Genomic DNA, 13629 nt, shown 5'->3' on the forward strand with positions numbered 1-13629 from the left:
GAGGGTCTGCCTGGAGGCAGGAGTGACGGGGATTGCTTCTATATATGTCACAATCCTCACCGAGTCTTGGGCCCAAGGAGCAAACAAACCAACTGTTCACAGCCAGAGGCCTGAACACTGTGAATGGTCAGTGTCCCTTCTCTGAGCCAGCTATTTCCAGCCTGGGATTGGGATTCCACACCATAAATGTTCCTAGGAAAAAAACCTACCTTAATTACTTACAAGAAGACACCTTCTGTATCCTAGTAGGTGGCCCAGAGCGATAATGCTTTCAACAAACTGGAACAGAGACTCTCCACAGGCCAGCACCATCCTTAGGCACTCAGGAGTCTCATGATATGCTAAAATGTACCTAGGGTCTGTTTTAATCAGGTATGGTAAGACATGCAGACTTGGAAATGATTGTCATGAAGGAAGACATTTCTACTCAGGTCCCTAGAAGGCAGGCTACACAGGGAAACACCAGGGTCAGTCAGAAGGCAGAAGAGGGGAAGGGACAGTGTGGCCCAAACCCTTTATTGGGGTTTCTGCAGGAAGGAATGGGTGATGCAGGGCAGGTATGCTACCTGAGCTTAGGATCAGATAGTTTGAATAACTTCAGCAAGCTCCAGCCTATAAGGGTGGTCTCTACTTGTCTGATACATGGATCAGGTGAATTAGGGCAGAGGGAACTTTGGCTTGGTGTGTGTTTGATAAAGGAGATATTTGGGAGTGTGGGCTCTGGGTTGGTTGGTTTGTATCCAAGCCTTGCTCTAAAGGGTTGTTTGCTATCTCTGGGAATGACTTTTGGATCTAGGCCTGCTTGGCTCAAAAGCTGGTGGGAAGAACCAATAGGCCATGCACAGAAACAGAATTTACCTGATCCCCTTACCGTGGAAATGCTACCTGAGGAGGTTGGGAGCTGGAAATACTGGGAGCAAACTGAGGAGCTGAAAGTAAGTGCCAAGAGGGCCTGAGGAAGTGGGTGGCAAGGCCTTGGGGTGACAGGGTTTGTGCTCAGCACAGAGAAGCCTTGTCACCACCCCTCCTGAGCTCTCCATCTTTACTGGGCTCTGCCTGAGGCTCCATCTCCTCCCTGTTCTGTGTGACCCTTTTCTCCTACTCAGACCCAAGTCCCTCAAAGGCAGAGCCTGTGATGTTTCCATCGGGCATCTCTCTCCTGTGCTCAACAAGGACCCCATGCTCAATTGAAACTTGTTTGAAAGACTGACCTAACCTCTGAGTCAGCAAACTTATTTTTCTTTAAAGGAACATAAAATCCTGAAAAACAGGATTTCCAGAAATATGGATTTCACTCAGAACGGGAGTTCAAGCTTAATTAGAATGGAACCCAAATATGGAAAAATATGGCTGAAGTGGGACTCAGAGATACGCCTTTTACAAAATTCACTTTACCAGATGTCACTGATACTTTCTGATTCTTTTCCAAGAGGAAAGCTGCTTTCTGTTAGTGTCCATTTGAATACTGCAAGTTAAAGAAAGTCAGGGCTCATACTCATTAGGATGATTACTATCCAAATAACAGAAAGCAACAAGTATTGACTAGGATATGGAGAAAGGGAGGTCTTGTGCCCCACTGGTGAGAGCATGCCTGCAGCCACTGTGGAAAACAGCATGGAGGCTCAGCAGAAGATTAAACACAATTACTCTGTGGCCCAGCAATCCCACTTCTGGACATATACACAAAAGAACTGAAAGCAGAATCTTGGAGAGATGTTTATACACCCATGTTCATAACAGTATTATTTATAACAGCCAAGAGGTGGGAGCAACCCAAGTGTCCATTGATGGTGGAATGGATCAGCAAAATGCGTTCCATCCATAGAAGATTACTCAACCGTTTAGAAAGGAATCTGTCACATGCTGCAATAGAGAGAAATCTGGAAGACATTATACTCTGAAATGAGCCAGTCACAAGAGGACAGATACTGACTCCACTTAGATGAGGTACCTAGAGTAGTCAAAATTAGAGGGACGGAAGGACAGAAAGTAGAACGGTAGTTGTCAGGATCTGGGAGAAGGGGAGATAGGGAGTTATTGTTCAATGGGGACAGAGTTTTGGTTTTGCAGGATGAAAAGAGTTCTCAAGGTGGATGGTTGTGATGGCTGCACAATATGAATGTACTTAATGCCACCAAACTGTGCACTTAAAAATGGTTAAGATGGTAAATTATTATGTTATGCATATTTTACCATGGTAACAAAATTCTGGAAAAAAGGGCTGAAAATTGGCTTTCTTTGTGTTTGGAAAAAGGGTACCTCTTCAAGTATATTCTTAGCTTACTTGGTGAGGAAAACCACATTTTGCAGATACTTCAAGGATTTGCCAATATTTTTTTTCAAAATCAGGAAGAAATCCCCTTTATGATTATGCTAGTGAGCTGAGGATTAACTTAAAGTGAAAACGTGTGTGATTCCAGAATATTCATTTCTGCTGTAGAACAGACAAAGAAGGTCGATGAAACAGAAGCACACAGCTGATGAGACTGGTTCAACACAGGTGGTACAGAAAATGTGTGCTGAACCCAGGGCGGGCCATGGAGGCCCCAAACATAGTCCCCTAAACATCCAAGAGGCTAAAGAGGCCCTTTCTTCCGTCCCTCTGGGGCCAGTTGTTGGGCTAGTGCCATGCCCAGCTGTGTTTGCCACTGTGTCGGAGACAACGTGGCTCCAGGCACGTTGCTTCTGCCTTGCTTGCCCTCAGTGCTGGTCCTTGTAAACCCATCACAAAGCAAGTTGAAGCAGAAAAGGAGAGGTGGGAGACGGGGGCACCTGGACCCCACCATCGTGAGGGTTGCCTCCTGACTCTACAGAACCTTTCTATGACCCTCAGACACCATTCTCCTTTTAAGTGTCACCTTCTCCAAGGTTCTCCCTACTCCCCTTTCACGCTCCTGTGGTGAAATAATCAACATCCTCAGCCACATTGGCACCTTTGAGGCTGCCTCCAGCCTGGACTCTGCAGAGCTCCACACCCAGGAACCAGCTGCCAGGTGGATGCTCCCATTCGCACTCACACCAACCCCACCTCTCCACACCCTCCAGGCCTCCAGATGGCCTGGACTTTGTCGCCTGGTTTCCCGAGCAAGAGCCCTAGGGGTGAGCACTGACTCCTAGCCCTATCACCAACACTCCTCATTCCTCCTGGTGCCTCTGCCCTGCCCCTCCCTGAAGGCTGGCCTCCAGGCCATCGGCAGCATCCACTGGGCACCTTTGCAAACATGGCCACCCTCCCAGCTCCCCTTCTGCCTGGCCTGGCCACTCCTGGGATCAAGGTCTCTCTCTGTCCATTCTGCTCTCCTCACTGTCACTCACCTGATTCACGCCATCTGGAGCCAAAGTCCTTAGTGACGCTCTTGGCTTCACACCTTTTCCCATACTCCTCACTCAGTCGGGCCTTTCTGGCCATGTGCTGCCCACTTTCTCTGGCTGTGGGGACTCCTGCCTTGCAGCTGTCCTTCATTCTCCCTAAGTCTTACCTGGGCATACAACCAACACAGAGACATGAGCCAGCCTCCTCTGCAGCCAGAAGTGACCCTTGCACTTACCAGTGTCCCCTTCCCCTACTTCTGGGATGTCCTGGTGGTGAGCCAGGCTCAGCCAGGAGGATGCATCACCTAGGTGTGGCTCTGGGTTGGCATAGGCATACACTGAGCAGGTATGGTGGCTTGTGAACCAGCGGGCTGACAGGCAGATGTGTTCAGTGTAACCACGGAGTGTGAGGTGCCACAGAAGATGTGGCTGAGAAGGAAGCAGTGGGGCTGATCCTGGAGAGGCTTCATTGCCTTTTAGCTGGGCTTGCAATGCAGATGCTAATGAGCTCCATGAGTTGCGTTTGCTCTGTCCTGTGAAAACAGGATGGCACTGGATGTTGACTTCATCAAGACAGGTCAGGATGAGGTCTGTAAAGTTCAAGCCAGCATCTCTGCCCAGGAGTTGACGAGGGGAGCTGAGCTCCGCAATGGATCAGATACGTTGGCACCTGCTAGAGCAGGACAATAGGGGGGCTGAGTTTGAGAGATAAGTGGAAATGGGCAGGACCTGGCGACCTTGTCCAGAGACCCTGGCACTGTGTTAGTGTGTTCATTCTGTCATTTAATCCTCTCCACACCTTGTGAGGCATGTACTATCCCCATTTTATAGGTTAGGAAACCGTGGCAGCTAAGTAACTTGCTCAAGGTCAAATGCCTAGGAAGTGATGAAGCAGGGATTTGGTCCTGAATATTTCGTTTTTACAAACAAGTGACTAACAGTTGTGCTCCCACTGAAGTTTATAAAGTGCAGTAGGGACACAGAGGTGGCATGTTTCTGTCAATCAAATCTACCTCTGGAAAGCTACAGGGAAGATGTGATGCCTAATCTGGGCCTTGAGGACTGAACAGGGCCTGCCAATGAGGAAGGACACAGGCAAGCAAGTAACCCAGGGCCTCGGCCAGGAAAGCTCCTGCAGGGACTAACACCTAGTCCAGGGCAGGGCTAGAAAGACCTAGGGACACGTGGCAATTGTCAGGACCAAATCCTGAACAGCGAGCCACCAGGAGGAGGCACTGTGGGAAGTTCCTCATGTCAATTCAAGGGGTCTGTTAGTCGACCATGCTCCTTGGGACCCATGGGAACAGGTGATGGCGCGAGGGAGGGGTGCAGCCTCAGCGGGGTGAGCGGGGGGAGTGTGTCTTGTACCTAAGGCAGCTCATTCATGCTGCTTTGCCTACCCCCAGCTTGGGCTGCTCCCCCAGTGCCCCCCATCCCAGATTCCTACATAAACTTTGGGGTCTCCCTGTGCACATCCTGGTTGGATGCCTCCCTCCCAGCACATACAGAGCTGGGAGCACCACCAGTGCGAGCTCTGTGTCACTGATCAGTCCCTATCTCCAGGCCTTGGGATAGAGAGGGTAGTTCCTGTCCCAAGTCAATCCATGAGATGACCAGTGTGGGAGGGCTCAGTGAGACTGTGGTGTATCATCAGTGGGCAGTGAGTGCATGCTCTCCAAACTGGCTGCACGTTGAATCACTTGGGGGTTGCCTGGGCACCACCCACAGGGGCTCTGTATTAGCGTATGGGGTGCAGCCTGGACGTTGAGACTTTTAAAGTCTTCCTGGGTGATCCTAATATGCAGTGAAGTTTGAGAACCACTGGTATAATGGAAACAAAATCACCTGGTCACTTCTGATGCTTCCTCACCTGCAAAGTGAGACTCCCCACATCCTGGCTGAGGGTGATGGGGTCAAAAAGTGTCACCAGCCTTGTCTCCTCCCTCCTAGCACTCTGTCCTTGTGGTCTATGGCTCGTGGTCTCTCTGGCTGTAGGACAGGAGTTATGGGAGGGATTCCTCCCCAGCCTGACAGGGAAGTTCTCCAGGGCAGGAGCCTGGCACACACAGTGGCTTGCAAACTTCTTATTTGGCCTGAGTCTCCATAGGTGGAGTGGATCCTATGGGAGCCAGAGGATTTGGAGACCCAGTGTGGAGTGTTTTATACAGAAATGAAGACCTTGAAGACCCTTCCAGGGGCCAGGCCAACCCCAGCTGTGCTTTACGATGTTCTCCTTGGCATCCAGTGGGCTCAGAGCACTCTGGAGGATGGGCTCTGCTAAGGTCAAGGTTGAGATATCACATGGGGAAGAGGGGCCGCCGTGGCAGCAGCTCTCACCTTGTGGCACAATGTAAAGGGGTGGGGGGACTGCTTTGGACATTGGGGGGCAGTGCTCTCCTGTTGCCAGAGATTTAGATTCCCCCAAACCTTTGTGAAGTCCCTATAGGACAGTGCTGCCTGCAGGGGCAGGAATCCCATTCAGATACAAATCCTGAGACCCACAGCCACCTGGGGCCTGGATGGATTCTGACACTAGGGCCTGAAAGGGGGCCGTACTGGGAAGGGGTCTTTGCCTGCTGGAAAGGCAGCTCCCCACAGCCCAGAGGGAGCTGGTCACTCGCACCTGCCAGCCGGGGGAGGGGGGTGGCGCAGACAAAGGTGCAGGTGCGAGGGGCTGGGCTGGTAGCTTGACTTTGATTACAGACATGGAAACCGTTCAAGGGGCCCCTCGGTGACTCAGCTGGTTGAGCATCTGACTCCTAATTTCAGCTCAGGTCTTGATCTCAGGGTCATCAGATCGAGCTCCAGGTTGGGCCGCACTGGGCATGGAGCCTACTTAAAAAAAAAAAAATTCAAGAAGAGACAAATTATATGTAGAAACTATCAACTGCCTACTTCATGCCTGATTCCAGACAGCTCATCAGTTTTGGTCGTTGTGTTATTAAATGTGCCCATGTAATTTGTGGTTTGCTACCTGGGAGAGCTGCCTGGAAACTCACATGTCATACCATCGTAAGGGGATGTGTTCTCTGGTTTTATAAGAGAAAGGAGAAGAGAAACTACCTCCAAAGTTTTGCACCCGAAGTCTGCAAAAGTGACAGACCCACTATGTGAGCCTAGGTCACGTCTGTGAACCCCTGTACTTAGAAAGTATCTTTCTGGCGACAAGGAACCTGGGTACTGAGTAGAAGGAGTGAGCGTTCTGAGAAGTTCCGTGTGTAAAACCCCAAATTAGAGCCTCTTAGAAATTTTTCTCCCGCCAGTTCTTTTGCTGAAATAAGAGCGTTTGTTTCTGCTGTTGCTGAGCCTTAACACTGGGCAGCCTGCTTTGTTCACCAGCATGGTGCCTGTGTCCTTGTACATATCTGCACAGCCTCGCTTTGGTGGCGAAAGCCTCCACTCATTTGGTTTCTCCCAGTTCAGTGCTTTGTAAGTACAAGCTACAAACATTTAGAAAAAGTGCATTGAGGGGTGCCTGGGTGGCTCAGTCGTTAAGCATCTGCCTTTGGCTCAGGTCATGATCCCAGGGTCCTGGGATCGAGCCCTGCATCGGGCTCCCTGCTCAGTGGGGAACCTGCTTCTCCCTCTCCTTCTCCCCCTGCTTGTGTTCCCTTTCTAGCTGTCAAATAAATAAAATCTTAAAAAAAAAAAAAAGAAAGAAAGAAAAAGTGCGTTGACTGTGGAGAGGAGGCTTGAGGCTCACCAGCGCCTGCCTGAGACAGGAAAACAAAACAGAAAAAACAGCCCCCAGCCCCGGGCGCAGAGTTGGCGCCACCAGAAAGTTACAGAGCAGAAGGTGGGACGTTGTGTGCAAAGTCCATCTCAGCCTTCAGAGCTGTCCAGCAAGGGCTTAGGTGGCCTTGCCAAGGGGACTTCTGACCCGTCCATTCGATACAGGTTCCTACAATGGCAGGTGCTAGCTACTCAAGAGACAATCTAGGCCAGCATCTGAAAGGAGAGTTCCCCTCCCCCTCCGCACGCGGCTCCTTGGGAGCGTCTGACACTCAGACTCTGGTCCTGTGATTACAGGTTGACCTAGAGCTGTGGGGGTTTCTGGAGCTGCTGGAAGGTGACCGGCACACACAGGGCAAGATGTCACCCAGGAAGGCGGCTTTGGGTTCTAGATGTGACAGAGCTCCAGAGGCTTCAGCAGTTGAAATGACTGAGCTGGGTTTAGTTGTGTCCTGGAAGCATGTGTTGCTTCCCAGCAGGGCCAGTAGACAAAGTTTCCAGGGCAGAGGCAGAGCAGCTACCCCCAAGGGAGGCTCCAGCAGGTGACACAGGGTCCTAGTCCCTCACTGTCTTTTGCAGGGGGTTGGACACTCGTACTGTGGAAGTGGAGTGTGATGCCCACACAGATACAGATGCCCCTAGAGGTAGGCACCTAGCCCCTGACGTGCCAGCCCCAGTTGTGTTGGGCCAGAGATGGGTGTGGGATGAGGGGTCAGCACCTCCTGGGCTGTAGTTGTTTCCTCAACAGCCGAGAGTCAGGGCTACAGAGCACCCAACGTGTGGGTGTGTTTCCCCACACCCGGCAAGGCCCACAGGAGCAAGCCTGGATTCAGGATCTACAGGTGGCAGCTGCGATGTGGTCTGGATGAAGGGAGGAAGGATGTGACCTGGGGGGCTATAGCATCCCTGCTGGATGAGGAGATACACAGGGCCTGGGTGGGGACACAACCCACAGGCTTTACGGAGCTGGGCTCATGGCCCTGTTTCTCTTCTTTTCTTTTTTTATTTATTTGTTTCAGAGAGACAAAGAATGCTCATGCAAGTGGGGGGGTGGACAGAGAGAAAGGGAGAAGAAGGGAGAAAGAATCTCAAGCAGACTCTTTGCTGAGTGTGGAGCCTGATGCGGGGCTTGATCTCACTACCCTGAGACCATGACCTGAGCCAAAACCAAGAGTCGGACGCTCAACTGACTGAGCCACCCAGGCGTCCCCCTGTTTCTTTTCTGAAAGTGGGGCTGTTCCTCCTGAACAAGCTCATCTTGGGATGAAGCCGGATGTTTGGGGGGAGCAGAGCACCTTGCACACACTCTCCACCTCAGAGGACTGTGGTGTGGTCGGAGTATGCCCAGGCCAGACCAGGAGCATCGGATGGGGGTCAGGATGGAGCAGGAAGACGAGCTGGAGGGAGGGAAGAGTCAGGTGTGTATAGGAAGAGAGCCTGAGGTTCCTCTGGATTCGGGCCAGACTCTGTCTGCCCTGCCTGACCCCACAGAACCTCACTGTGCGCTGGGGGCTGGCCTCAAGAGCTTCTGTGGCCGGCACATGAGACCCACCAAGAGCTGGTATCGAGGCAGAAGAGAGAAGGCCTCAAACCCAAGGGCTAGCTATGGCTGTGGAGAGGCAGAGCTAGTGGGAAAGGAAGGGGTGTGGGGGAACTACAGAGTGAGGCTGACCCCAGGGCAGGACAGCTTGCCTGCAGTGGGACCACCTCCATGAGCACTGGGGAGTGGATGCAGGACATCGTGAGCACTCTGCTGGATAGCAGGGCAGGGTAAGAGAGCCCCTTGTAAACCAGCTTTGGTCAACCCCCAACCACCTCCAGGGGCCTGTGGTCTTCTCCCTGCGGGGGGTTACCAAGCAGGCCCGTGCCCCAGACGTGAGGAAATCATTCTCCAGGCCTGGGGGAAACACCTCATCTGAGATCAGGGCCCTGCCCCAGCCCGGTGGGTGCATCGGCTCTCTGGGTCTTTCCGGCTCCCTTTGTCAGAAGCTTTGTCCCAGCCTTGTGAGGCCCACAGAGAGCTCCCAACGTTTCAGGACCCCATGACCTTTGAGGAGGTGGCCGTGTACTTCACCAGCCAGAAGAGACAGTGTCTGGGCCCCCATCAGAGGCAGCTCTTCTGGGACATGATGCTGGAGAACTATGGGAATGTGGCCTCACTGGGTGAGGACCGCAGGCAACCCAGTCTTCCAGAAGTCCTAAGGCTAAAGGTGGTGGGGTAGGGTTGGACGAGTTCTCAAGTCCCTGCAGCTGAGATCTTGGCAGCCCCTTCCTATCCTGTGAGTGTCCTGCAGGCAGCCCCACTTGGTTAGCTGGGTATGAGAGCATGGAGCACCCAGGTCTGCCCCAGTCCTGACCCTGCCCATGCAGGACACTCACAGGATAGGAAGCTACCCTGGACGTGCCCAGACCAGCTTTACCTCAGGCCAATGCACTGTGTCCGTCAAGCAGGACTCCCAGCCTCCAAACCCCGGTTGAACTCCCTGCTGAAGCCAGGGGAGGCACCATGGACCCTTGCTTGGCCAGAAACAGGGGAGAGAGTACTCCTGAGAGACCCTTGCAGAGGTAGATGAGAACAAGCACGCTGACCACAGTCCCTTCCAGGCCACAGCTGTGAGGATGGGGCGAGGTGGGGTGGACAGAGAGCTGGGAGCAGCAGTGCCCCCTGCTTCATAGACTGCTGAGCAGTAATCCAGAGGAGTGACAGAGTGGCCCTTGGAGTCCGAGATTACTCAACAATGGTGATGTCCACTGGGCACACATTCTGTGCCAGGCTCGGAGTGTTTACCACTGTGCCGTGTAGGAAGGCCAGCACGTAAGCTCCAGGCACAAAGTGTCTGGCTGGGCATTGAGCACTCAGTGCTGGCCGCACAGCAGTGCCACCCCACACCAGAGAGCAGCTTTGCCTCTGGTTTCCAATCAACAGTGTGGTTTTTGGCCTAGGGACCCACGGTTGGCCTAGTGAGGGGATCTACTCATGTGGCCTTGGAGGGTCTTCTCAAGCTGGCATCAGGGATCCTGAAAAAAGGGTGGCCTTGTTGGCAGCAAAACATGGGTAGGGGGACCATGTCATCCAGGCAGGGCAGCTGGGGCAGCGCTGGCAGAGGCAGGGACCAGGACACAGGGTCTTGTGAGCAGTACACGGCATGTGAACTGTATCTCCTGAGCAGTAGATCCTTCCAAGATTTCAAGCAGGGAAATGCTCGGTTCCATCAGCAGTTTGTAAGCGGTGCGAGCAGAGATCCCGTCTGTCCCGGTCCTGGTAGCAGCTGCTCCATGAACACTTACTGACCAAACGCAGCAGCCTTGCTGGCTGGGAGCTGTGATGTGAGCAAGGAAAGGGAGGTGTCAGTTCACTGTTGGGGGAGGGAGGTGGGGGCTGGTGTGGCACCTGACCTGTGACGGGGGATGGCGTGGTGAGAGGCCAGTGGGTCTGCTGAGGCTGCAGAAGGGCTCAGTGCAGGAGGACTGGGCAGGGTCGGGGAGGGGGTTGCCTGTGGACCTGGAACTTGAGGATGAAGATGGCTCGCCTGCTGCTTCCTTGCAGTCTTAGGGTTTGGGAGGGGACTTTGGATTCGAGCATGCCCAGTAATGAGTAGTTTTCCAATGTGTCTTGGAAAATGGAATAAGGGGCTCACTTGCCGGAGTGTGGGCAGAGACCCTCAGCCAGTAGCTCAGACCTCAAGACATATCATGGCCAGCGTAGCTTTGACTGGGGAAGAGAAACCTGACGAAGGTCTGCTATTGTCAGTGGAGGTCAGAGCAAGAAGTCACAAGTCCTGGAGGAGGGGAGGAGATGAGAGCAGTGGAGAGTGCAGGAGCTGTCCACCCGAACTAGATGCAAGTCCAAGGCTTCCCACCTACCTTCCGGTTCATTTGCCTTCACCAAAGCTGAGCCTCTTCATCAGCTTGTCCCATTCACAAGGTCTGTGAATACATAACCCAACCTTGCAATAGAGAACCTAGTGTCACCCTAGTGCAACACCCTAGGGGCTGCTGCATGAGCCGTCTCCCTGGAACATATCCAGTCAGGCAGATGGGGGCACAGCGCTTGGAGGCCCTCTTGCTGTTGTCGGTTCCCAACCCTCTCAGGCACTTCTCCAGTGTCATCTGAAACCAACCCTGTGTGCAGAGGACAGGGAGAGACCAAAGAAACAGGCAAGGCCACTCCAGATGGGTAGGGGCAGTTTTTTTTTTTTTAAAGAAAAGAGTGGAATTTAATCTTTATTTACAGGACACTGCAAGAGAGGAGATTCTACATAGAAATAAGAAACCCACTGAGAGGAGGAGCTTCATACAGGTTGTACAGTTTGGAGCTGGTCAAGTAGAGTTTCGTTGTAAAAAGTGCTACAATAACAAAACACATTTAAAAATAGTTCCTGGTAGAGAAACAGTGAGACAGACTTCCACCAAACAGAGTACACAACAGACAACTTCCTGCCTCAGCTGCACGATCTGAAAGTTAAAGGTCCCGGGAGTGCCTTCCTGAACTTGGAACGTACAGCCTTCAGAGGTCGTTTCTGGCACAACATTCTGATCTTCCTCTTCCTCTACAGAGAAATACTGCCCAATCAAGTTTAATGAAGCTTTGTACACAGACTCATTTTCATGGTTTTGTAGAGCTTCAATTTTGTCCAAACCTTCACATTCTTCAATCATTATACTAAGTTTCCAGTTTCACCTAGTTTCTCAGCAGTCTGGAAGATGTTTGCAATGGCATCCAGAATAACCAAAATAATTTTGGTGTCTTTTGCAGTTAAGAGGTTCATCAGTGGTTCTCTTACGCCACAATGAACGAGGTATACAATCTGTTCAACTGTCCTACCATGTGTATAGTTGGTCACGGCCCAGACAGCTTCCTTTTGTGTCTTAAAGTCTGCCTTAGAGAGAACACCAGCGAGGAACGGGACTGATCCACGATTCACAACTTGCTGTGTTTGGTCCTGGGGACCGGCCGTGATGTTTGACATTGTCCACGTAGCTTCCTTCTGAATATTAGTTTTGGGGTTCGTTAGGAGGCTGGGAAAAACAGCAAGTGCTCCTGCATCTATTACAACCTGAGTCTGTTCATCTGTCCCAGTGACAATATTTCCTATGGCTCTTAGTGCAGGAGTCACAATGGGTGATTCAGTAGCTCCTAGAAGCTTCACAAGCTGGGGCATAATTCCTGTTTTCACAACCATTTCAATCCGTTCATTTGGACTATCAGTAAGGTAGGAAATGGCCCAGGAGGTATCTGCCAATACTTCTGGATCATCATGATGCAGGAGACGAACTAAGGTAGGAAGAATCTGCTCAACAGCATCTAATGGGGGTGCAGGGTTCTTGTTGTGACAGAGGTTTGAAAGTGTCCAAGTAAGGTTACATAAGTAACCACATGCTAAAGATGACATATCAGGAACTGCAAGGAGAGCCAATAGTGGGCCAACTGCACCATACTTGATAACCAAGTCTCGAAAAACTGAACCATGACCTGCAATGTTTCCTAGAGCCCATACAGCTTGTTCACTGATGTGGGCATGGGAAGATGCCAACAGAGAAATGAATGCTGGGATAGCACCTCAATCTACCACAGCCTTGGTCTATTCTGATGTCCCAGAAGCAATGTTAGTGAGAGCCCAAGCATATTCAAACTGAATGGGACTACAGTCAGTTCTGCCCAAGAAGGACACAAATTTTGGAATCAAACCAGCCCGGATTATGTTGTCTATGGGGGGTTGTTTTTCCCTAGAAAGCAGTTTCCTAGCAGCTTGAGTAGCCTGGAGCTGGCTTTCCAAATTGTTGCTATTTATGCCTTTGTCAATGTCATCAACAGACCAATTTACAGTGCCCTGATTGTTGCGGTTTTCCTGTAGTGGAGAGATAGCATCATCGGGAAACGAACCTACGTTTCTCCTTTTCAGCATCTGGTCAACCTTCTTAGCATTCCTCAGCTCCACATCAACTTCTATTCGGCGCCGCCTCATTTCTGTGCTGTCTTTCCCCTTGTTCTTGAATCTGTTAAGGCGGGCAGCTGGTGAATTAGCATTCTCGTTGGTGGACATGGTTATGAGACAAAGGGAGAAAGCTACACAGCCGGCTCAGGCTTCCACAGGAGGTGGTCCGGGGCGTGCAGGCTGCAGGACAGCTGCCCTCTTAAAACGTCCACCACGGATCACCCCAAAGACGGTGATTGTAGGGGCAGTTTTTTTTTTTTTTTAAGATTTATTTATTTATTTTGAGAGAGTGAGAATGAGAGAGAGAGAGAGAGTACATGAGAGCGGGGAGGGTTGGAGGGAGAAGCAGGCCCCTCGCTGAGCAGGGAGCCCGATGCGGGACTCGATCCCAGGACTCCAGGATCATGACCTGAGCCGAAGGCAGTCGCTTAACCAACTGAGCCACCCAGGCGCCCTAGGGGCAGTTTTAATAAGCAAAGGGAACTTACATACAAAACTTGTCTTGGGTTGCAGCAACATGAATGGGTCCCTGCACCCACCCACCCAATCCTAAAAGTTTACAAAGAGGCCCTAACTAGGGGCACCGGCGTGACTCAGTCAGTTAAGCATACAACTCTTGGTTTCAGCTCAGGTCATGATCTCAGGGTCA

The 13629-nt window shown here is 51.6% G+C and overlaps 1 long non-coding RNA gene and 1 pseudogene across 2 annotated transcripts; one reads left to right on the top strand and one right to left on the bottom strand.

Annotated features, from left to right (window-relative positions):
* Positions 1–73: 73 nt before the first annotated feature.
* Positions 74–2158, top strand: LOC112823521 (uncharacterized). Of its 2 annotated transcripts, none has more exons than XR_012378194.1 (3): positions 74–126; positions 797–935; positions 1107–2158. It is a non-coding gene; the product is annotated as an uncharacterized lncRNA (long non-coding RNA). The 2 variants fall into 2 exon arrangements; XR_003208073.2 differs by having other exon boundaries at positions 115–372.
* Positions 2159–10814: 8656 nt separating this feature from the next.
* LOC141372715 (importin subunit alpha-1 pseudogene) lies at positions 10815–13146 on the bottom strand (annotated as a pseudogene).
* Positions 13147–13629: the final 483 nt, after the last annotated feature.

This window comes from Callorhinus ursinus, unplaced genomic scaffold, assembly GCF_003265705.2.
Source record: "Callorhinus ursinus isolate GAN/ISIS: 27379988/994484 unplaced genomic scaffold, GSC_fseal_2.0 scaffold5, whole genome shotgun sequence".
In the NCBI taxonomy this organism is placed as follows: Eukaryota; Metazoa; Chordata; class Mammalia; order Carnivora; family Otariidae; genus Callorhinus; species Callorhinus ursinus.